This window comes from Mustelus asterias, chromosome 8, assembly GCF_964213995.1.
Source record: "Mustelus asterias chromosome 8, sMusAst1.hap1.1, whole genome shotgun sequence".
Taxonomy (NCBI): Eukaryota; Metazoa; Chordata; class Chondrichthyes; order Carcharhiniformes; family Triakidae; genus Mustelus; species Mustelus asterias.
In genome coordinates this window covers 51627417-51650500 of record NC_135808.1, presented here as the reverse complement: position 1 = coordinate 51650500, position 23084 = coordinate 51627417, and the positions used below count along the sequence as shown (strand labels likewise).

Sequence of the window (23084 nt, the reverse complement as noted above, 5' to 3'; positions counted from 1 at the left end):
GAGGAGATTCACCTGGATGTTGCCTGGGATGGAACATTTAAGTTATGAAGAGAGGTTGGATAGGCTTGGGTTATTTTCATTGGAGCAGAGAAGACTGAGGGGTGACCTTATTGAGGTGTTCAAGATTATGAGGGACATGGACAGGGTGGCTAGGGAGCAGCTGTTCTCCTTAGTTGAAGGGTCAGTTACGAGGGGGCACAAGTTAAAAGTGAGGGGTGGGAGGTTTAGGGGGGATTTGAGGAAAAACCTTTTTATTCAGAGGGTGGTGATGGTCTGGAATACACTGCCTGGGAGGGTGGTGGAGGTGGGATGCCTCACATCCTTGGCATGCCATAACATTCAAGGCTTTGGGCCAAGTGCAGGCAAGTGGGATTAGGCGGCAGGTCCGGGCATTTCATGCGTCGGTGCAGATTCGATGGGTCGAAAGGCCTCTTCTGCACTGTAGTATTTTACGATTCTGTGAAGTTGAAATTTTAGATGGTTCCTGAATTTATCATTTCGCCCGATCATGTGAGTGCAACAGCCTGGATGTTTTTTCAAAACTGAAGTCAGCATTGAACCCATGCATTTTTGGAATCCAAGGTTGGAGTGGTATTCACTGAATGACTTGAAGATGTTGCTGATATTTGCGGACTGAAGTCCCTTTGAGTTCTTTGAAGCTGAGATGTAAAATGTAATCTTATCCCCGTGGCCGTGTTTCCTGTGTGATTTTCTCTCTTCTCTTCTTGCACAGGTGAATATCACCGATTTTGAGAAAGATAAGATCATCATGAGCAGTAGACATGGTAAACTGGAACCCGGTTTGTTCCACCAGGCCCGCTTGAATGTGATCCTCCCACTCCTCTATTTCTGGAAAAGGTTAGCTATCGGGATCCCAGAGAATATTGTCACATCAGCAGGTCACTGCACAGGGTCACACTGAGTTTGGAATACTTTGACCCTTTGGGTAATTGAGGTCAATCTTTGGGTGTGTGAGGTCAGATTGGGGCGGTAGGCAGTCTTAGATCCAAGCAAGGAAATGGCACACTTTGCAGCCAGTATTTTGAAGGATGCAGGTCAGTCGCCGTATGAGTTGGGCAAACATTTTTCTGCTGCCTTGCTTGGTTCTTTTTACCGGGGACAGTTTGATTGTAATTAGCCCTGTTGGTTTTATTTGCTGTGGGTGTTCCTTCTTGTGGAGTTTTTATATGCTCCAGTTTGCCTATTTTCCTCCCAGCCGTGGCGGTTTGTACCTGCTGATGTAACCTTGTTGGGGGTGGTGGGGGGTTTCCACAGTGTATGTGCTGCCGGTCACTGCCTCTCGGTATCATTTCATACCAGCATTTTGTCCTTTAACGTATCTTCACACGCACCTTTTGTGGATTTGTTGGGTAAGTGGTGGGAAGGGTTCCTGAGCTGATTATCAGCTGTTGAACCACATTGAACTCTCCTTCTGTGGCCAACAGGTGTTCAGTTCGAGCCTCCAGCTTCTGGTCCAGTGATAGGGATGTTACCACTGTGCTCAAGGCCTCCGACTGGCATTGAAATCAATACTAGATGTTTGTCAACTGAGTAATAGGCGGAATGTCCTTTTGGACTGATGACAGCATCTTGTTGGTAAAAAATACCACTCATTCCGCCACTGTGGAGCAGCATCAAATGGCTTCATCGAATCATACAGTGCAGAAGAGGCCCTTTGGCCCATTGAGTCTGCACTGACAGATGTGTTTACGCACATCAGCGTCCTAATGATTGGCTGATGGAATAAAACTACAGATTCCTTCAGTTGTTCACAATAGGCCGAGCAAAGACCGTACTCAACCTGCTCACACTCTCAAAACGCAAAAGTAAATGTCCATTGTTAAATGAGATTCTACGATTGGGCAGCACTTGCTGAGCATTCCTGACTGTGCTAATAGCTACACTTACAACCAATTTCAGACAATCCATCGAATGTGTAATGTGGCCATTTACACTTTCTAGAAGCAACATACATTCATACGCAGGGACCTGCTGTCTACAAACAAAAGGAATATGATCAAGTATCACACTTTTTTTGAATTAGCCAGGAGTCTATCATAAGAACATAAGAACTAGGAGCAGGAGTAGGCCATCTGGCCCCTCAAGCCTGCTCCACCATTCAATAAAATCATGGCTGATCTTTTCGTGGACTCAGCTCCACTTACCCGCCGGCTCACCATAGCCCTTAATTCCTTTACTGTTCAAAGATTTATCTAACCTTGCCTTAAAAACATTCAATGAGGCAGCCTCAACTGCTTCACTGGGCAGGGAATTCCACAGATTCACAACCTTTTGTGTGAAGAAGTTCCTCATCAACTCAGTCCTAAATCTGCTTCCCCTTATTTTGAGGCTATGCCCCCTAGTTCTAGTTTCGCCCGCCAGTGAAAACAACTTCCCTGCTTCCATCTTATCTATTCCCTTCATAATCTTATATGTTTCTATCAGACCTCCCCTCATTCTTCTGAATTCCATTGAGTATAGCCCCAGCCCATTCAGTCTCTCCTCATAAGCCAACCCTCTCAATTCTGGAATCAACCTAGTGAATCTCCTCTGCACCCCCTCCAGTGCCAGTATATCCTTTCTCAAGTAAGGAGACCAAAACTGTACACAGTACTCCAGGTGTGGCCTCAACAGCACCTTATACAGCTGCAACATAACCTCGCTGTTTTTAAACTCCATCCCTCCAGCAATAAAGGACAAAATTCCATTTGCCTTCTTAATTACCTGCTGCACCTGCAAACCAACTCCTTGAGATTCCTGCACAAGGAAACCCAGGTCCCTCTGCACAGCAGCATGCTGCAATTTTTTACCATTTAAATAATAGTCCATTTTGCTGTTATTCCTACCAAAATGGATGACCTCACATTTACCAACATTGTACTCCATCTGCCAGACCCTCGCCCACTCACTTAGACTATCTTTAATCCGTTTGCAGACTTTCAGCGTCCTCTGCACACTTTGCTCTGCCACCCATCTTAGTGTCATCTGCGAATTTTGACACACTACACTTGGTCCCCAACTCCAAATCACCTATGTAAATCGTAAACAATTGCGGTCTCAACACTGATCCCTGAGGCACACCACTAGTCACTGATCGCCAACCAGAAAAACACCCATTTACCCCCACTCTTTGCTTTCTGTTAGTTAACCAATCTTCTATCCATGCTAATACATTACCCGTAACACTGTGCACCTTTATCTTATGTAGCAGTCTTTGGTGCGGCACCTTGTCAAATATCTTCTGGAAATCCAGATACACCACATCCACAGGTTCCCCATTGTCCACTGCACATGTAATATTCTCAAAGAATTCCACCAAATTAATCAAACATGATCTTCCCTTCATGAACCCATGCTGTGTCTTACCAATGGGACAATTTATATCCAGATCTCTCACTATTTCTCCCTTGATGATAGATTCAAGCATTTTCCCTACTACAGAAGTTAAGCTAACCGGCCTATAGTTACCTGCCTTTTGTCTACCTCCTTTTTTAAACAGTGGCGTCACATTTGCTGTTTTCCAATCTGCGGGAACCACCCCAGAGTCCAGCGAATTTTGGTAAATTACCACTAGTGCATTTGCTATTTCCCCCGCCATCTCTTTTAGTACCCTGGCATGCATTCCATCAAGGCCAGGAGACTTGTCTACCTTTAGCCCTATTAACTTGCCCAACACTAACACTTTCGTGATAATGATAGTTTCTAGATTCTCACCTGCCATAGCCTTCCTGTCATCAATTTTTGGCATGTTATTTGTGTCTTCCACTTGTGAAAACCGACACAAAATACCTGTTCAATGCCTCAGCCATTTTCTCATTTCCAGTTATTACACCCCCCTTCTCATCCTCTAAAGGACCAATGTTTACTTTAGTCACTCTTTTTCGTTTTATATATTTGTAGAAACTTTTGTTATCTGTTTTTATATTCTGAGCTAGTTTACTCTCATAATCCATCTTACTTTTCTTTATCGCTTTTTTCGTGGCTTTCTGCTGACCTTTAAAGATTTCCCAATCCTCTAGGTTCCCACTAATCTTTGCCACTTTGTATGCATTTTCTTTCAATTTGATACCCTCCTTTATTTCCTTAGACATCCATGGCTGATTATCTCTTTTTCTACAGTCCTTCCTTATCACTGGTATATACTTCTTGCTGAGCACTGTGAAAGATCGCTTTGAAAGTCCTCCACTGTTCCTCAATTGTCCCACCATAAAGTCTTTGCTCCCAATCTACCTTAGCCAACTCAAAGAACAAAGAGCAACATATTTGTGGGCAGTTAAGAGGAGACGGAACCTGGCAAGATTTCCTCCTGCATTGTGCCTTTATTTTCACTCTCCTTTCATGCAGACAGCTCTACTCATTCATGTATAGGAGTACTGGTACCCATTTCTTTTAGTTTACAGAGGCTACAAAGGAACTTTCTAACTCCCAGAGCAGGTAATGGAATAGTATGGTACTGATTGTACAGACTAGGAAATTTGTAGGTTCAACCAAAGAACAAAGAAAATTACAGCACAGGAACAGGCCCTTCGGCCCTCCAAGCCTGCACCGACCATGCTGCCTGACTTAACTAAAACCCCCTACCCTTCCAGGGACCATATCCCTCTATTCCCATCCTCTTCATGTATTTGTCAAGACACCCCTTAAAAGTCACTACCTCCCCCGGCAACGGGTTCCAGGCACCCACCACTCTCTGTGTAAAAAATCTGCCTCATACATCTCCTTTAAACCTTGCCCCTCGCACCGTAAACCTGTGCCCCCTAGTAATTGACTCTTCCACCCTGGGAAAAAGCTTCTGACTATCCACCCTGTCCATGCCTCTGATAATCTTGTAGACTTTTATCAGGTCACCCCTCAACCTCCGTCGTTCCAATGAGAACAAACCAAGTTTCTCCAACCTCTCCTCATAGCAAATGCTCTCCATACCAGGCAACATCCTGGTAAATCTTTTCTATACCCTCTCCAAAGCCTCCACATCCTTCTGGTAGTGTGGCGACCAGAATTGAACACTATATTCCAAGTGCGGCCTAGCTAAGGTTCTATAAAGCTGCAACATGACTTGCCAATTTTTAACCTCAATGCCTCGGCCGATGAAGGCAAGCATGCCGTATGCCTTCTTGACTACCTTCTCCACCTGCATTGCCACTTTCAGTGACCTGTGTACCTGTACACCCAGATCCCTTTGCCTATCAATACTCTTAAGGGTTCTGCCATTTACTGTATATTTCCTATCTGTATTAGACCTTCCAAAATGCATTACCTCACATTTGTCCGGATTAAACTCCATCTGCCATCTCTCCGCCCAAGTCTCCAACTGATCTATATCCTGCTGTATCCTCTGATGGTCTTCATCACTATCCGCAAATCCACCGACCTTTGTGTCATCCGCAAACTTACTAATCAAACCAGTTACATTTTCCTCCAAATCATTTATATATATTACAGACTCCTCCCTCAACCCTTTGTAGTCTCCTTTGTTTAAGCACAAGACACTGGTATTGGATTTTACCTTCTCACGCTCCATCTGTATTTTAAATTCAACCATACTGTGATCGCTTCTTCCAAGAGGATCCCTAACTGCAAGATTATTAATTATTCCCATCTCATTACGCAGGACCAGATCTAGGATAGCTTGCTCCCTTGTAAGTTCCATTACATACTATTCAAAGAAGCTATCGCGGATACATTCTATGAACTCCTCCTCAAGGCTGCCTTGTCTGACCTGGTTTGACCAATTGATATGTAAATTAAAATCCCCCATGATAATTGCTGTACTATTTTTACATGCATCAGTTATTTCTTTGTTTATTTCTCGCCCCACCATGATGTCATTATTTTGTGGCCTATAGACTACGCCTATCAGTGACTTTTTCTCCTGACTATTTCTAATTTCCACCCAAATGGATTCAACCTTTTTTTCCAAAGACCCTATATCATCTCTCACTACCGTCCTGATGTCATCCTTAAATATCAGAGCTACACCACCTCCCTTACCTTCCTGTCGGTCCCTCCGAACAGTTTGATACCCCTGGATATTTAACTCCCAGCCCTGACCATCCTGCAACCCTGTCTCTGTAATGGCCACCAAATCATACTCGTTCGCAATGATTTGTGCCGCCAACTCATTTACCTTGTTTCGAATGCTACGAGCATTCAGATAAAGTGCCCTTATGCTAATTTTTGTACCTTCTTTTTGAATTCTAACACTTCCATTAATAACATCTCCTGAGTTCTCCGTCCTTTTAATTTTTTTTCCTGATTTTTGATGTAGCTGGAACATTCTCCCCACATTTTGTCCTTGCTCCTTCCTTCTCGGACTCCTTATATAGATTCCCATCCCCCGGCACATTAGTTTAAATCCTCCCCAACCGCTCTAGCAAACACTCCCCCTAGGACATCAGTCCCAGTCCTACCCAGGTGTAACCTGTCCAATTTGTACAGGCCCCACCTCCCCCAGAACCAGTCCCAATGCCCCAGGAATCTGAAACCCTCCCCCTGACACATCTCCTCAGCCATGTATTTATCCAATATATCCTCTCATTTCTTCTCTGACTATCGTTCTCTGTTGTTTTCTCCAAGGCAACACCTTAGCCAATCGGATGTGACTTTCCAAACAATCTGTATTCTGTACTCCTGTCGTATAAGTTGTCATGGCTGTTTAAAATTTGATATTCTTGTGTTTGTCCTGAAGAGTCTAAAATGAAAAGCTTCAGCAACATGTCTCTCTTTCCAGCAATAATAATCATAGAATCCCTACAGTGCAGAAAGAGGCCTTTTGGTCATTGAATCTGCACTGATGCTCCGAAAGAGCTACTTATTTAGGCCTACTGCACCCCCCACCCTCCACCCTATCCCTATAGCCCACACATTTATCATGGCTAATGCATCTAACCTACGTTGGACACTAATGGGCAATTTATCATTGCTAATTCACCTAATTTGCACATCTTTAAGCATGCCATGGGGCAATTTACCATGGCTAATCCGCCTAACCTACACATTTTTGGAATGCCAATTAAATTCTGTAGTCCCAAGTGACTGTTCCTCTGGAGTCTGGATTACCCCTGGATTATGTGGCAATGGAATTACCCAAAACTACAATCGAGCTACGTGGGGCCATTCCCCGAGGAAGCGCATCGAGACACTTGAGGAATAGTTGACCTGGTGCAAAGCAGTAAGGGGAAATGTTACACTGTTCACACTATGCAGTAACAAACGAATGTGTCTCCTGGTTTACAGTCAGCAGACCACCGTCAAGTCCCGGATTCCCCTGCCTCAAAAGGCTCAAAAAAGAAGGAATTACAGTTCTCTAGATTTTTCCACCTTTCTCAATTTTTGGAGACGCTTGTGGGAAAGAAGGAATTTACATTTATGCAGGAGTTTGCACTTTCTCCCTGTGTCTGCGTGGGTTTCCTCCCGGTGCTCTGGCTTCCCCCCATAGTCCAAAAATGTGCAGGTTAGGTGGATTAGACATGCTAAATTGACCCTTAGTGTCCCAAGATGTGTAGGTTAGGGGGATTAGCCATGCTAAGTTGCCGCTTAGTGTCATAAAATGTGTAGTTAAGAGGGATTAACAGGGTAAATACGTACAGTTGCAGGGATAGGGTGGGGGTGGGTTCTGGGTAAGATGCTGTCGGAGAGTCGGTGCAGACTCAATGGACCAAATGGCCGCTTTCTGCACTATAGGGACTCAATATTATCAGATTTTTCGATGACATTGCTTCACATCCAATTAAGCTTTTTTGAAGGCAATTGTAGATGGTATTCACACAGTAAGATACCACAAAGAGCAGTGCCATCAGACCATTTGTTTTTGGAGGGCTTTCAGCTCTTCAAATGGTACCCAGAGATGCACAGCATCCATTTAACTGGGGGCACTATACCACCCAGCAGAGAAAGACAGCACCTCATGACAGTGCTGCACTCCCTCAGTACAGGCCCTCTGACAGTGCAGCGCTCCCTCAGTACTGACCCCATGACAGTGCAGCACTCCCTCAGTACAGACCCTCCGACAGTGCAGCACTCCCTCAGTACAGACCCTCTGACAGTGCAGCGCTCCCTCAGTACTGACCCCATGACAGTGCAGCACTCCCTCAGTACTGACCCTCTGACAGTGCAGCACTCCCTCAGTACTGACCCTCCGACAGTGCAGCACTCCCTCAGTACAGACCCTCTGACAGTGCAGCGCTCCCTCAGTACTGACCCTCTGACAGTGCAGCACTCCCTCAGTACTGACCCTCTGACAGTGCAGCGCTCCCTCAGTACTGACCCCATGACAGTGCAGCACTCCCTCAGTACTGACCCTCTGACAGTGCAGCGCTCCCTCAGTACTGACCCCCTGACTGTGCAGCACTCCCTCAGTACTGACCCTCTGACAGTGCAGCACTCCCTCAGTACTGACCCCCTGACTGTGCAGCACTCCCTCAGTACTGACCCTCTGACAGTGCAGCACTCCCTCAGCACTGACCCTCTGACAGTGCAGCACTCCCTCAGTACTGACCCTCTGACTGTGCAGCACTCCCTCAGTACAGACCCACTGACAGTGCAGCACTCCCTCAGTACAGACCCACTGACAGTGCAGCACTCCCTCAGTACTGACCCTCTGACTGTGCAGCACTCCCTCAGTACTGACCCTCTCACAGTGCAGCACTCCCTCAGTGTTAACCCCATGACAGTGCAGCACTCCCTCAGTACAGACCCACTGACAGTGCAGCACTCCCTCAGTACTGACCCTCTGACTGTGCAGCACTCCCTCAGTACTGACCCTCTCACAGTGCAGCACTCCCTCAGTGCTAACCCCATGACAGTGCAGCACTCCTTCAGTACTGACCCTCTCACAGTGCAGCACTCCCTCAGTGCTAACCCTCTGACTGTGCAGCACTCCCTCAGTGCTAACCCCATGACAGTGCAGCACTCCTTCAGTACTGACCCTCTCACAGTGCAGCACTCCCTCAGTACTAACCCCATGACAGTGCAGCATTCCCTCAGTACTGACCCTCTCACAGTGCAGCACTCCCTCAGTGCTAACCCCATGACAGTGCAGCACTCCTTCAGTACAGACCCTCTCACAGTGCAGCACTCCCTCAGTACTAACCCCATGACAGTGCAGCACTCCCTCAGTACTGACCCTCTGACAGTGCAGCACTCCCTCAGCACTGACCCTCTGACAGTGCAGCACTCCCTCAGCACTGACCCTCTGACAGTGCAACACTCCCTCAGCACTGACCCTCTGACAGTGCAACACTCCCTCAGCACTGACCCTCTGACAGTGCAACACTCCCTCAGTACTGACCCTCTGACAGTGCGGCACTCCCTCAGTACTGACCCTCTGACAGTGCAGCACTCCCTCAGTACTGACCCTCTGACAGTGCAGCACTCCCTCAGCACTGACCCTTTGACAGTGCAACACTCCCTCAGCACTGACCCTTTGACAGTGCAACACTCCCTCAGCACTGACCCTCTGACAGTGTAGCACTCCCTCAGCACTGACCCTCTGACAGCGCAGCATTCCCTCAGTACTGATCCTCTCACAGTGCAGCACTCCCTCAGTACTGACCCTCTGACAATGCGGCACTCCCTCAGTACTGACCCTCTGACAGTGCAGCACTCCCTCAGTACTGACCCTCTGACAGTGCAGCACTCCCTCAGTAATGACCCTCTGACAGTGCAGCACTCCCTCAGCACTGACCCTCTGACAGTGCAACATTCCCTCAGCACTGACCCTCTGACAGTGCAGCACTCCCTCAGCACTGACCCTCTGACAGTGCAACATTCCCTCAGCACTGACCCTCTGACAGTGCAACACTCCCTCAGCACTGACCCTCTGACAGTGCAGCACTCCCTCAGCACTGACCCTCTGACAGTGCAACACTCCCTCAGCACTGACCCTCTGACAGTGCAGCATTCCCTCAGTACTAACCCCATGACAGTGCAGCATTCCCTCAGTACTGACCCTCTCACAGTGCAACATTCCCTCAGCACTGACCCTCTGACAGTGCAGCACTCACTCAGTACTGACCCTCTCACAGTGCAACATTCCCTCAGCACTGACCCTCTGACAGTGCAGCATTCCCTCAGCACTGACCCTCTGACAGTGCAGCACTCCCTCAGCACTGACGCTGTGACAGTGCAGCACTCCCTCAGTACTGACCCTCTGAAAGTGCAGCAGTCCCTCAGTTCTGATTTATCTGACATTGCAGAATTCCCTCAGTACTGCACTGGGTTGTCTGTTTGGATAGTGCTGCAGCCTGGGGCGAAGAGTTTGATGCCATGACCTCTCACTCGGAGGCACAAGTGTTACTGGTTGAGTCACAGCTGCGGTTTGTATATTTTTGAAACATTGTGGGACCAGCAGAATTAAGAGAACAAGAATGATGCTCTTCAATAGTTCTATTAGCAGCTAGTCTTATTGATGCTTCTCTCCCTCTATCTGTACAATTCTACCCATCACAGGTTCTGTATTGTCAATGCACTAAGGATTTTTGGCAGGCCTAGACCTCCCTTGAAGAAAGAATATGTTCCTCCAAATTATTTATATCCCTTTGTTCAACAAGTGTTTCAGGGCCTCATCCCTTTTTACGCTACTGGTAAGGATTGATCTCAATAAATAATTCTTTCATGGGATGTGGGCATCTCTGGCAAGGTGATTCTTAATTGAACTGAATGTCTCTTTCAGCCACTTCAGGAGGTTCAGAGTTAACCATGTTGCTATGGGTCTGGAGTCACGTGTAGGCCAGACCGGCTGAGGACGGCAGATTTCCTTCCCTAAAAGACTTTAGTAAATCAGTTGGGTTTTTACAACAATCAATGCTCGTTTCATGGTCACCATTACTGGGACCAGTTTCCTATTCCAGATTTGTAGCTCATTTAACAATAGTTATCTGTGTTAATTATCTGTGATTCTTGATTCTGTTTCCAGCAGCTTTTCATAGAAATCATAGAAGCCCTCCAGTACAGAAAGAGGCCATTCGGCCCATCGAGTCTGCACCGACCACAATCCCACCCAGGCCCTACCCCCATATCCCTACATATTTTACCCACTAATCCCTCTAGCCTACACATCTCAGGACACTAAGGGGCAATTTTAGCATGGTCAATCAACCTAACCCGCACATCTTTGGACTGTGGGAGGAAACCGGAGCACCCGGAGGAAACCCACGCAGACACGAGGAGAATGTGCAAACTCCACACAGACAGTGACCCAAGCCGGGAATCGAACCCAGGTCCCTGGAGCTGTGAAGCAGCAGTGCTAACCACTGTGCTACCGTGCCGCCCTTATTCAGAGCACTGCTCCTTACTTTGACTTCACTGACCAGGATCTTTTCCAAATTCCCTGTACTTATTGGCAAAGAGTTGGCATAAATGGATCTTTTTCTGATTGGCAGTCAGTGACTAGTGGGGTTCCGCTGGGAGCTGTGCTATAATATGAACCCCAACTGTTCATATTATATATTAATGGTGTGGAAGAAGGAACTGAATGTATTATCTCCAAATTTGCAGATGATACAAAGTTGGGTGGGAGGGTGAGCTGTGAGGAGGATGCTTCATCATGATTTGGACGGGCTGTGAGTGTGGACATATGCATGGCAGATGCAGCATAATGTGGATAAATGTGAGATAGCAACTTTGGTAGCAATAATAGGAAGCCAGATTATTACTTGGATGGGTGTAAATTGACAGAGGTGGATGCTCAGCGAGACCTCGGTGTCCTCGTGCATCAGTCGCATCTCAGGACACTAAGGGGCAATTTAGCATGGTCAATCAACCTAACCCGCACATCTTTGGACTGTGGGAGGAAACCGGAGCACCCGGAGGAAACCCACGCAGACACGAGGAGAATGTGCAAACTCCACACAGACAGCGACCCGAGCCGGGAATCGAACCCGGGACCCTGGAGCTGTGAAGCAGCAGTGCTAACCACTGTGTTACCGTGCCGCCCGTGCTTCAAGCCAATGTGCTTCAAGTTCGATCTGCCAGTTAGGAAAGATCAGTTAACACAGTAAGAATGATGTTGCCAAATTAAGTTTGGGTTTTACTTCCAGGTTTTTATAAATAATTGGCATCATTTACCAAATCATATGATATATTTATACCATGCAATATGATTTATATTAAATCTATTATTTCATAGATATAGATAGCAGTAGGAATGGTGGCAGAATTTCTCTCATAATGATAGCCTCAAAAGTATCAAGAGAGCCAGTACTATACTGAGCACATGATCTCTCTGTCTATCTCTCCCAATAAGCTCATAACCTGTCTCTGCATCGGATGGTGAGGATGGATTGCTGCATTTTGCATGGGCGAGCTGGACTGACTCGTTCTTCCCATTGGAAAGGATTAGAGGCATAGGGGCCAAATTCGGGCAATTGGGACTAGCTGGGAGGGCACATGGTTGACATGGACTAGTTGGGCCGAAGGGCCTGTTTCCATGCTGTATTGCTCTATGACTCTATGAGAATGTGTCTTTATTAGTTCTCTATTAGGTACAGCAGGCAAATGGCATGTTGGCCTTCATAGCGAGAGGATTTGAGTATGGGGATAGGGATGTTTTGCTGCAATGGAATAGGGCATTAGTGAGACCACACCTGGAGTATTGTGTGCAGTTTTGAGGATCTGAGGATGTCCTTGCTGGAGAGGGAGTACAGTGAAGGTTTACCAAGCTGATTCCTGGGATGGCAGGTCTGTCATATGAGGAGAGACTGAGTCAGTTAGGATTATGTTCACTGGAGTTTGGAAGAGTAAGAGGGGATCTCACAGAAACTTATAAAATTCGAATAGGATTAGACAGAAAGAATGTTCCCATTGGTGGGGGAGTCCAGAGCTAGGGGTCATAGTTTGAGGATAAGGGGTAAACTTTTTAGAACTGAGGTGAGGAGAAATTTCTTCACCCAGAAGGTGGTGAATGTGTGGAACTCACTACCACAGAATGTAGTTGAGGCCAAAATGTTTTCTGATTTCAAGAAGAAATTAGATAGAGATCTAGGGGCTAAAGGAATCAAGGGATATGGGGGAAGGGGGGATAATCCATGATCAAAATGAATGAGAGCAGGTTCGAAGGGCCGAATGGCCTACTCCTGCTTCTAGTTTCTATGTTTTGACAGTTGCCTTAACTTAAAGTTTTTCTTGGGATGAATCTCCTTTTACTTTTAGACTTGCTCCCTACAGTTCCCTCTCCCTTGAGATCCAGAGTGCACTCCAGATTCACCATTACTTCAACTTTACAAAAACTCATCTAAGATTTTCCTCAGCAATCTGCTCGTGCATCCAGCTTGAGAGAGACTGAAATTGTTCTCTTTGCCTTAGAGGTGGCTTGTCCAACATGTGGGCCCGAGGCTGAATGTGGCCCTCAATGCCCCTCAATGCGGCTTTCAATGTGGCCCTCAATACCCCTCAATATGGCCCTCAATGCCCCTCAATGCGGCTCTCAAAGCTCCTCAATGCCCCTCAATGCCCCTCAATGCGGCTCTCAAAGCTCCTCAATGCCCCTCAATGCGGCTTTCAATGTGGCCCTCAATACCCCTCAATATGGCCCTCAATGCCCCTCAATGCGGCTCTCAAAGCTCCTCAATGCCCCTCAATGCCCCTCAATGCGGCTCTCAAAGCTCCTCAATGCCCCTCAATGCCCCTCAATGTGGCTTTCAAAGCTCCTCAAAGCTCCTCAATGGCCCTCAATGCGGCTTTCAATGTGGCCCTCAATACCCCTAAATATGGCCCTCAATGCCCCTCAATGCGGCCTCTGGAGGCACTTTTCAAAATGCTGGTCAAATAGTTAAATTTGAATGGAAGAACCTGCATGGAGCTTCTCCTCCAATCACAGGCCAGTTCTTTCCCATGTCTGTTGCCGATAAGCTTATGAGTGAGCCGATCAGCTGTAAATATGGAAAGAAACAATCTGTGATTGGAAGAGCAGCAAACACCAGTGATGGTGAGCCCAAGGCCCAGTTAGCCAAGGAACTGGCAACCGAGGGACAGGGAGTTGGAAGTGGAGGGACCGAGAGCAGGCAACCGAGGGACAGGGAGCTGTCAACCGAGGGACAGGGAAATGGCAACCGTGGGACAGGGAGCAGGCAGCCAAGCGCTGCTCCGAAAGCTCGTGATTCCAAATAAATGTTGGACTTTAACCTGGTGTTGTGAGACTTCTGCCCAGCCCAGCATCTCCACCTCATAGTTTCTATAGGTTCATTCATCCATGGGGGCCATCTGTGAATCTTTATGATCACAGGACTACTCATTGGGATATGGTTTTAACCGTGTCCAGTGCTACAGTCATGGGCTGTGCTTCTCACTGATTAGGGCACACATTTGTCCTGCATCAATCACTTCATAGGGTCCCTCCCATCAAACCTCTAACCCTTTCTTGTCTGTCACAACTTTCACCATCACCTTATCCCCTGGGGTCGGCAATTTGGGGGTATTCTCTCCTGTCATTTTAAGCCAGTTTTTATGCTGCTATTGGGTGGTTACATGGTTTTGAGGGAATGCAGGTCTATCAAATCCCTCATACATTGAAATACTGCTCCTTGGCTTATTTCAAGTTTTCCTCTCCCTGTTATTGCCTCCTCTGGGAGACGCATCGCTCTCCTCGTCATTAATTCAAAAGGGGTTCATCCTATTCCTCGGGTGGAGGTACCTCTCTGTCACAGCAAAATTGTGGGCAAAACCCGTACCCAATTATTTCTCTCTTGTAGCGTTGCTTGGTAGTGTGGATGAGTAGAGAGATCTCGGTGTCCATGTGCATAGATCCCTGAAAGTTGGCACCCAGGTTGACAGGGTTGTTAAGAAGGCGTACAGTGTGTTAGCTTTTATTGGTAGAGGGATTGAGTTTCGGAGCCATGATGTCATGTTGCAGCTGTACAAAACTCTGGTGCGGCTGCACTTGGAGTATTGCGTACAGTTCTGGTCGCCGCATTATAGAAAGGATGTGGAAGCATTGGAAAGGGTGCAGAGGAGATTTACCAGGATGTTGCCTGGTATGGTGGGAAGGTCTTATGAGGAAAGGCTGAGGGACTTGAGGCTGTTTTCGTTAGAGAGAAGAAGGTTAAGAGGTGACTTAATAGAGGCATACAAGATGATCAGAGGATTAGATAGGGTGGACAGTGAGAGCCTTTTTCCTCGGATGGTGATGGCTTGCACGAGGGGACATAGCTTTAAATTGAGGGGTGATAGATATAGGACAGATGTCAGAGGTAGGTTCTTTACCCAGAGAGTAGTAAAGGCATGGAATGCCCTGCCTGCAACAGTAGTGGACTTGTCAACATTAAGGGCATTTAAAGGGTCATTGGATAAACATATGGATGATATTGGAATAGTGTAGGTCAGATGGGCTTTAGATTGGTTTCACAGGTCGGCGCAACATCGAGGGCCGAAGGGCCTGTACTGCGCTGTAATGTTCTATGTTCTATGCTTTAGCTAAACTACTTTTAATGCCCCATTCAGTCACTCTGCCATTCCTGAACTCTGAGGGTGGTACGGAATATGGAATCTGTTATATTCCCAACATCCGACAGGCTTCTTTCAAAGCTCTTCCTGTAAAGTGGGTTCCCTGATCAGAGTCTAATTGAAGGGGCACTCCCCACCTGGTATTATTTCGTTTGCCAATATCAGAGCCACGTCGGAATATTCCAATTAATTGGATTGCACTCAAATATTCCAGTTCCCTTTTGCTGTTTAAATTCTCAATTACTTAATTCTATTCAGTTTACTTCATGATATCTTTGAAACAGAAATCAAACCTTTCTATTTGATTCCAGGCAGTAACTTATTTTGATTATTTGTTCTTTGTCTCAAATAGCACCATTTCTAAGGTCGCTTGCAAACCACACATTCTTCTATATCAGAATTCCCCTGTGTCCCAAATTCAAAGAAAAGTGTTGTGGGCTTTCAAATGTCCATTAATGTCTACGATCTGGAAGAAGGTGTAACTGGGGTGATCAGCAAGTTTGCGGACGACACGAAAATGGCAGGACTTGCAGATAGTGAGGAACATTGTCAGAGGCTACAGAAGGATATAGATAGGCTGGAAATTTGGGCAAAGAAATGGCAGATGGAGTTCAATCCAGATAAATGCGAAGTGATGCATTTTGGTAGAACTAACGTAGTGGGGAGCTATACGATAAATGGCAGAACCATAAAGGGCGTAGATACGCAGAGGGATCTGGGTGTGCAAGTCCACAGATCCTTGAAGGTGACGTCACAGGTGGAGAAGGTTGTGAAGAAGGCATATGGTATGCTTGCCTTTAGAGGACGGGGCATAGAGTATAAAAGTTGGGGTCTGATGTTGCAGTTGTATAGAACGTTGGTTCGGCCGCATTTGGAATACTGCGCCCAGTTCTGGTTGCCACACTACCAGAAGGACGTGGAGGCTTTAGAGAGAGTGCAGAGGAGGTTTACCAGGATGTTGCCTGGTATGGAGGGGCTTAGTTATGAGGAGAGATTGGGAAAACTGAGGTTGTTCTCACTGGAAAGACGGAGGATGAGGGGTGACCTAATAGAGGTGTATAAAATTATGAAAGGCACAGATAGGGTGAACGGTGGGAAGCTTTTTCCCAGGTTGGTGGTGACGTTCACGAGGGGTCATAGGTTCAAGGTGAGGGTGGGGAGGTTTAACACGGATATCAGAAGGATGTATTTTACACAGAGGGTGGTGGGGGCTTGGAATGCGCTGCCGGGCAAGGTGGTGGAGGCGGACACACTGGGAACGTTTAAGACTTATCTAGATAGCCACATGAACGGAGTGGGAATGGAGGGATACAAAAGAATGGTCTAGTTTGGACCAGGGAGTGGCGCGGGCTTGGAGGGCCGAAGGGCCTGTTCCTGTGCTGTATTGTTCTTTGTACCTTATTTTTTCCTCTTTTTTTAAGCTCCATAGCTACCACTTAAACTGTTTTTCAGGTGGCATGGTAGCACAGTGGTTAGCACTGTTGCCTCACAGCTCCAGGGACCTGGGTTCGATTCCCGGCTTGGGTCACTGTCTGTGTGGAGTTTGCACGTTCTTCCCGTGTCTGCATGGGTTTCCTCCGGGTGCTCCGGTTTCCTCCCACAATCCAAAAAATGTGCTAGTTAGGTGGGTTGTCATGATGTGGAGATGCCGGCGTTGGACTGGGGTAAACACAGTAAGAAGTCTCACAACACCAGGTTAAAGTCCAACAGCGCTGCTCCGAAAGCTAGTGGCTTTTGCTACCAAATAGACCTATTGGACTTTAACCTGGTGTTGTGAGACTTCTTACTAGATGGGTTGGCCATGCTAAATTCTCCCTCGATGTACCCGAACAGGCATCGGAGCGTGGTGACTAGGGGATTTTCACAGTAACTTCATTGCAGTGTTAATGTAAGCCTGCTTGTGACTAATAAATAAACTTTACTTTATTATTTTTTCTTCTTCTCTTAGTATCCCGTTAAATGTCTCCTTTCATCACCGTTATTGTTCTCATTATCCATCAAATGTATCCCACTTTTATTTCTATCCTACTCTGTTCAACTATCAGTTCTCCTATACCATCCTTTCTATTACCCACATCTCATCTCATATCTCATCTGTACATCACGTGCCTGTTCCTTTCTTTCACTGTTCATCTATCCCACTGGGTTATTTCCCTCGTCTCTAACTATAATAATCTGCCAGTTTTAGTGATAGGAACAGGCTTTCCCATTGAGGCCGCTTTGCATCTGATACAGTTTTCAACCTTCCCATATCCAAAATTTGCAACCGGGTGTGCTCTGTGTTCGGAACTACTTCTCCCAGTCTTGGTTCACTAACTTTGAACACCCACACCACACAGTCCGACTAGAATGCTGTTGGGTCACTATGGCAGTGTAATAATTCCCATCATTGTCCGACAGCCCTAAGGCTGGTGCTGTTACCAAAAGTTATTCAATTGATGGTGAGTGTAGCTTCGCACTTCCCTGCTCATTCTATCTTTTGTAACTCCTCACTAAATGCTCTCCCCTCTCTTACTAGATTTTGATTTAGGCTGATCGTTTCTACTATGTTGAAAATCTATGAATAAATTCCTGAATGTCTTGAAGCTACTGCAAATCTTGCTTTATTTATGGTTACTTGCAAAACAAAACACAAAGATCCATCCTGGCTGGGACAGAATGGGTTAATTCTCTGCTAATTCCAAAAGGGGTGGAGTAGAATCCTCAAATGGACATCAAGCATTCGGACTAATTCTTTTCTTAGAATATAATTCTAAAATTATCTTTTAGATACCAATTGTATCAGGAATATATTTTTGAACCTAACAAGAAGTTTTGATCTAAGATTAATTCAAAACGAGATTTATCATAATCATTTCAAATATCCCAATTTTTAATTAACCCTACCAAATTAAGACGATCACCTTTCACACTTATTCTACATCTCTCCAGCCTACGCTTAAAATTTGCACGTTCAATTGTTTCCCATAAATCTGCTATTATCAACAAACACAGACATACGTTTCGGAGCAATTTAAAATCAAATCAACTGTTTACTGAACTAATTAACTTTTCTACAGTCTTCAAGCGGAATGTGACACACAATATAGAGATTGCTGCAGCTCATAAATTTTAAGCAAGTCACTTTCCACTTGCAGCTTCTTAAAGTGACAGAGCTCAAATCTCTGTCAAATTCCTGTATTATCTTGAGGGCAACTGTAACCATCAATTATTCTCAAGATTAAGGAATTTTAAAAACTTATTTCAGTTTACATTTTAACCCAATCCAATTCCCATTTGTTTTTTAACTATGTATCAAACCCATTATTGTAAAGTCTCAATTGGAGGGAAAATAACATTAAAACAAACAGCATAACAAAAACATCCGCGCAAGTACTCTATTAAACACACTCCGACGCAAATGAAAGCTTCCAATTCATTCATTCCACAGCAAGCTCAACTTCGAAACTGGAATGAAAATAAAATATTCATTGAAGTTAAACCAAAGTGTAAAGCATGGCATTTATTGCCTGCCATACTCTACAAGAACAAATGATGACGCTAACAACTCCTGTTCAGTAACAATCAGAGTAAGAAGTCTCACAACACCAGGTTAAAGTCCAACAGGTTTATTTGGTAGCAAAATCCACTAGTTTTCGGAGCGCTGCTCCTTCGTCAGGTAAGCCATTTACCCGACGAAGGGGCAGCGTTCCGAAAGCTAGTGGCTTTTGCTACCAAATAAACCTGTTGGACTTTAACCTGTTGTTGTGAGACTTCTTACTGTGTTTACCCCAGTCCAACGCCGGCATCTCCACATCACAACAACAATCAGACCATCACGTTCCTGCCTCCCCCTCTTTCATTTCTGTAACACACACACGCACACACTTACTTCATGCAATTTTGCTTGACTGAAAACAGTGGTGCCCTTTTTAGGGTGTTGCGTCTCTCTCTCTGTCTCGCTCTCTCTCTCTGCTTGTCTCTCTCTCCCTCTCTTTCCCCCCCTCTCTCTCTCTCTTTCTGAATGCTCAGTTACTATTACTTGTATTAAACTACCTTCGGGTCCCCATTGGAAACACCCTGCATCCTGGCTGACCCACATCAGTAAATCACGTGGCTCTGCTCCCTCTAGTGTCCTACAGTCACAGTGTCTTCTGCTACTCAGAGAGATACAGAAATCTGACTCTGCTCTCTCCACATTAAGCGCATCCTAAATGGGCTGTGTGGCTTTGGCTCTCTCCCTGAAGCGGTGCAGAAGTCCGTCTTTGCCCCCAGGATTATAGCACAACTTCACTCACGAGATACTGTTGTCCGTGACTCCCTTAAAATTTGTTTGGGTCACTGAACTTATGGTTCCGGCAGCCTGATATGTAACCCCTCCAACTACTGGGTGGTAAATGAAATATATTCACCTGTCTAGGAGGTGTGTCTTGGTGTTGGAATTAGGTGAGTCGCCCTGCTACACTGCGCCAATTTCTGTAGGTGTATTTCAGAGAGCTAAGTATTATGCTGGCTTCATGCAGCAGATTTCTCTGTATTAATATAGCTCAGCAAATACAAAGAACTCATCGGGCGCAGTATTTTGAAGACATATTTATTGACCCAGGCCTGGTTTCCACCATGGATGGAGACCAATTTAAGACAGCTCAAATCACTCAAATTAAATTACCAAGATCATCTGTAATTATACTTCTTCAGAAATCATCTGTCCGCCTACTCTGTCCATCTTAATAGGATGGACCAATCATGTTAATATGGATTATTTACCTTGGCCAATTACATCCTGTTGCGGGGTTGCCTGGAGAATAGGTATCAGCCAATACAAAGACTCACGAAGCCAGTGTCCTGGTTAAAGACGTATCTTTACTTGACGATCGATGGGAGAATGAGCATTGGGCAGCCCAATGCCTTACTAAAAGAGAAGGCCTTGAGCATTCCAATACCACTCTAAGGTTACAATACCTCTGTATTACAATGGCATCCTACTCTCCTGCAACATGAGATTTCATTGGTCCATAGAATCTGGATGTTCTCACCCGCTTATCACTTAGCAACCTCTATTACATAAGTAATAGAGTTCAAAGGTAACTTTCTCACTGTTTCTCCGTAGGGTTCAAGAGTTGCCATTCCCACAGTCTGCTCAGCATCCCTTATCAGCACTAAATGAATTGTCCCATTCATTTAGTGTCTGGGAACTATACTGACAAAAACTATGCTCTGTGGCCATATTGTTCTTAAATAATGTAGTCCATCTTACTTAGCTTCAACCCATTATGCCTTGGGGCAGTCTGTATTTGGCCAAGATGTACAGAAATCTTTCAAAAATACATATTTAAAATCTCTACAGTGGTTATATGTGGTTCTATGCATCTGTACCTTTGTAATTCTGGGTACGTCATACCTTTTCTGTACTATATTCATTGCTAAATTAGTCTACCCTGATTTTACTATCCTTATTTCTTCTAACAACAGATCTTGCAGGCATATAAAACTTTTAAAAATCTCAAACTAGAGGTATGCATAATTAAATTCCCGGCACTGGGAGAACTGGAAGACATGAAATTAGTTGTGTTTCGTGATTCTTCACATGTCAATCTACCAGATGGACATTTGAGCGGTGCTGGTTTCATAATATTCTTGGTGGGTAACGAAGGAAAATGTTGCTCCTTGGCCTGGGAAGCAAAGAAAATAAAAAGGGTGGTCAAAAGTACACTGGCAACCGAAATCCTAGCGTTAGTGGAGGTGATAGATGTATCATAGAAATCATAGAAACCCTACAGTGCAGAAGGAGGCCATTCGGCCCATCGAGTCTGCACCGACCACAATCCCACCCAGGCCCCACCCCACATATTTACCCACTAATCCCTCTAACCTACACATCTCAGGACTCTAAGGGGCAATTTTTTTTTTTAACCTGGCCAATCAACCTAACCCGCACATCTTTGGACTGTGGGAGGAAACCGGAGCACCCGGAGGAAACCCACGCAGACACGAGGAGAATGTGCAAACTCCACACAGACAGTGACCCAAGCAGGGAATCGAACCCAGGACCCTGGAGCTGTGAAGCAGCAGTGCTAACCACTGTGCTACCGTGCCGCCCTTATCTGTCTGACATATTAACAGAGTTAATTTTTCAAGGCAACATCGGGTGCCAGTTATGTGGACAATTGATCTTTATGGGACAATGTTCACTCGACAAAAAGTCTGACAGAAAAGCGCACAGAATTGATTTGGCCAACATTATACAAATGCTGGAAAACAAGGAAGTTTCAAAGATCAACTGGGTTGGTGCAAATCTATAATTATCCGATTGTTTTACTAAAAGGGGTGCAGTCACTGGAAAATTGTTCAGAATACTGAAGGATGGTTACCTAAAATTAATTTGCAAAAAAAGATAAAAAGGGGAATCTGTTCCAATGTAACCAATGGTAACATGCTGTGAGAGTCAGCTGACCCGGTAGACAATATATACAATGGCAAAATGTGGTGGTCAGCTGACCCGGTATGAATAGGGAGCAAATGGGAATAATGGGAGCATTGGTGGCCCAGGGAGTGGCCCAAGTGTTGGCGTGATGAAGTTTCTTTATTAAACCTTTACTTTGTGAAGTTATTTTATTTCTGGCTGCTGGAGTACCCTTACTGCCGGGTGAACAAGCAAACTCAGCGAAATGAAATGATTCCGGTGACGGTGCTGTCCGCTTTGTGAAATATTCTGCTATCTGCACGTGTTTTCCAGAGGAATTCCCAACTCTCAGGTTCACTTTGTCTAAAGGGATCCAGCTATTGATACCTGTTGAGGAAGATGATTCTCCTACTGCGGGTAAGAGCTTACCTTAAACTCGCTCCGATTGGACGGTGATCAATATTTTGATATTCAGAGAGGAAGGAATCCTGACTTGGAATGAAAACAAAGTGCCAGAAAAACTCAGCATGTCTTGCAGCATTTCATAGAATCCCGACAGTACAGAAGGAGGCCATTCAGCCCATCGAGTCTGCACTGACCACAATCCCACCCAGGCCCTATCCCCATAACCCCACATACTTACGCTGCTAGTCCTCCCCAATACTAGGGTCAATTTGGCATGACCAATCAACCTAACCTGCACATCTTTGGACTGTGGGAGGCAACCGGAGCACCCGGAGGAAACACGGGGAGAAGGTGCAAACTACACAGTGACCCGAGGCTGAAATTGAAGCAGGGTCTCTGGCTGGCAGCAGTGCTCGCCACCATGCTGCCCCATTTGGGGAGGGAGAGACAGTGTTAAAGTTTCAAGTCCAAATGATTCTTCTTCAAAACTCCCAAGAACTGAGTTCCGAACAAGAGTCACATTGGAATTGAAACATTAACTCCATTCTCTTTCTCCCCTGATGCTGTCGGGCCTGCTGAGTTTATCCAGCATTTTCTATTTTTGTTTCAGATTTCCAGCATCCTGAGTATTTTGCTTTTATTTTGTTCCCAGCTTAGGACGGACTCATTCAGCTGTGTGTGTGTGTGTGTGTGTGTGTGTGTGTTTTGTGTGCGCGTGTGTGTGCGTGCATGCGCATGCAATCAAGGAGAAGCCTAAAATGTGTTCTAAATCTATAAAATGCAAGGAGGATAACTAAGGAATGAATAGGGCTGATTAGAGAGCAAAAAGGTAACTTGTGTGTGGAATGGGAAGACACAG

The 23084-nt window shown here is 45.6% G+C and overlaps 1 long non-coding RNA gene across 1 annotated transcript in view; it reads left to right on the top strand.

The window, feature by feature from the left end:
* Positions 1 to 790: 790 nt before the first annotated feature.
* Positions 791 to 23084, top strand: part of LOC144497874 (uncharacterized) — a 470708-nt gene continuing 448414 nt past the window's right edge. Inside the window, exons 1-3 of the long non-coding RNA XR_013498570.1 lie at positions 791 to 858; positions 10450 to 10583; positions 22154 to 22237. This is a non-coding gene — a long non-coding RNA (uncharacterized LOC144497874). The remainder of the gene's footprint in view (positions 859 to 10449; positions 10584 to 22153; positions 22238 to 23084) is intronic.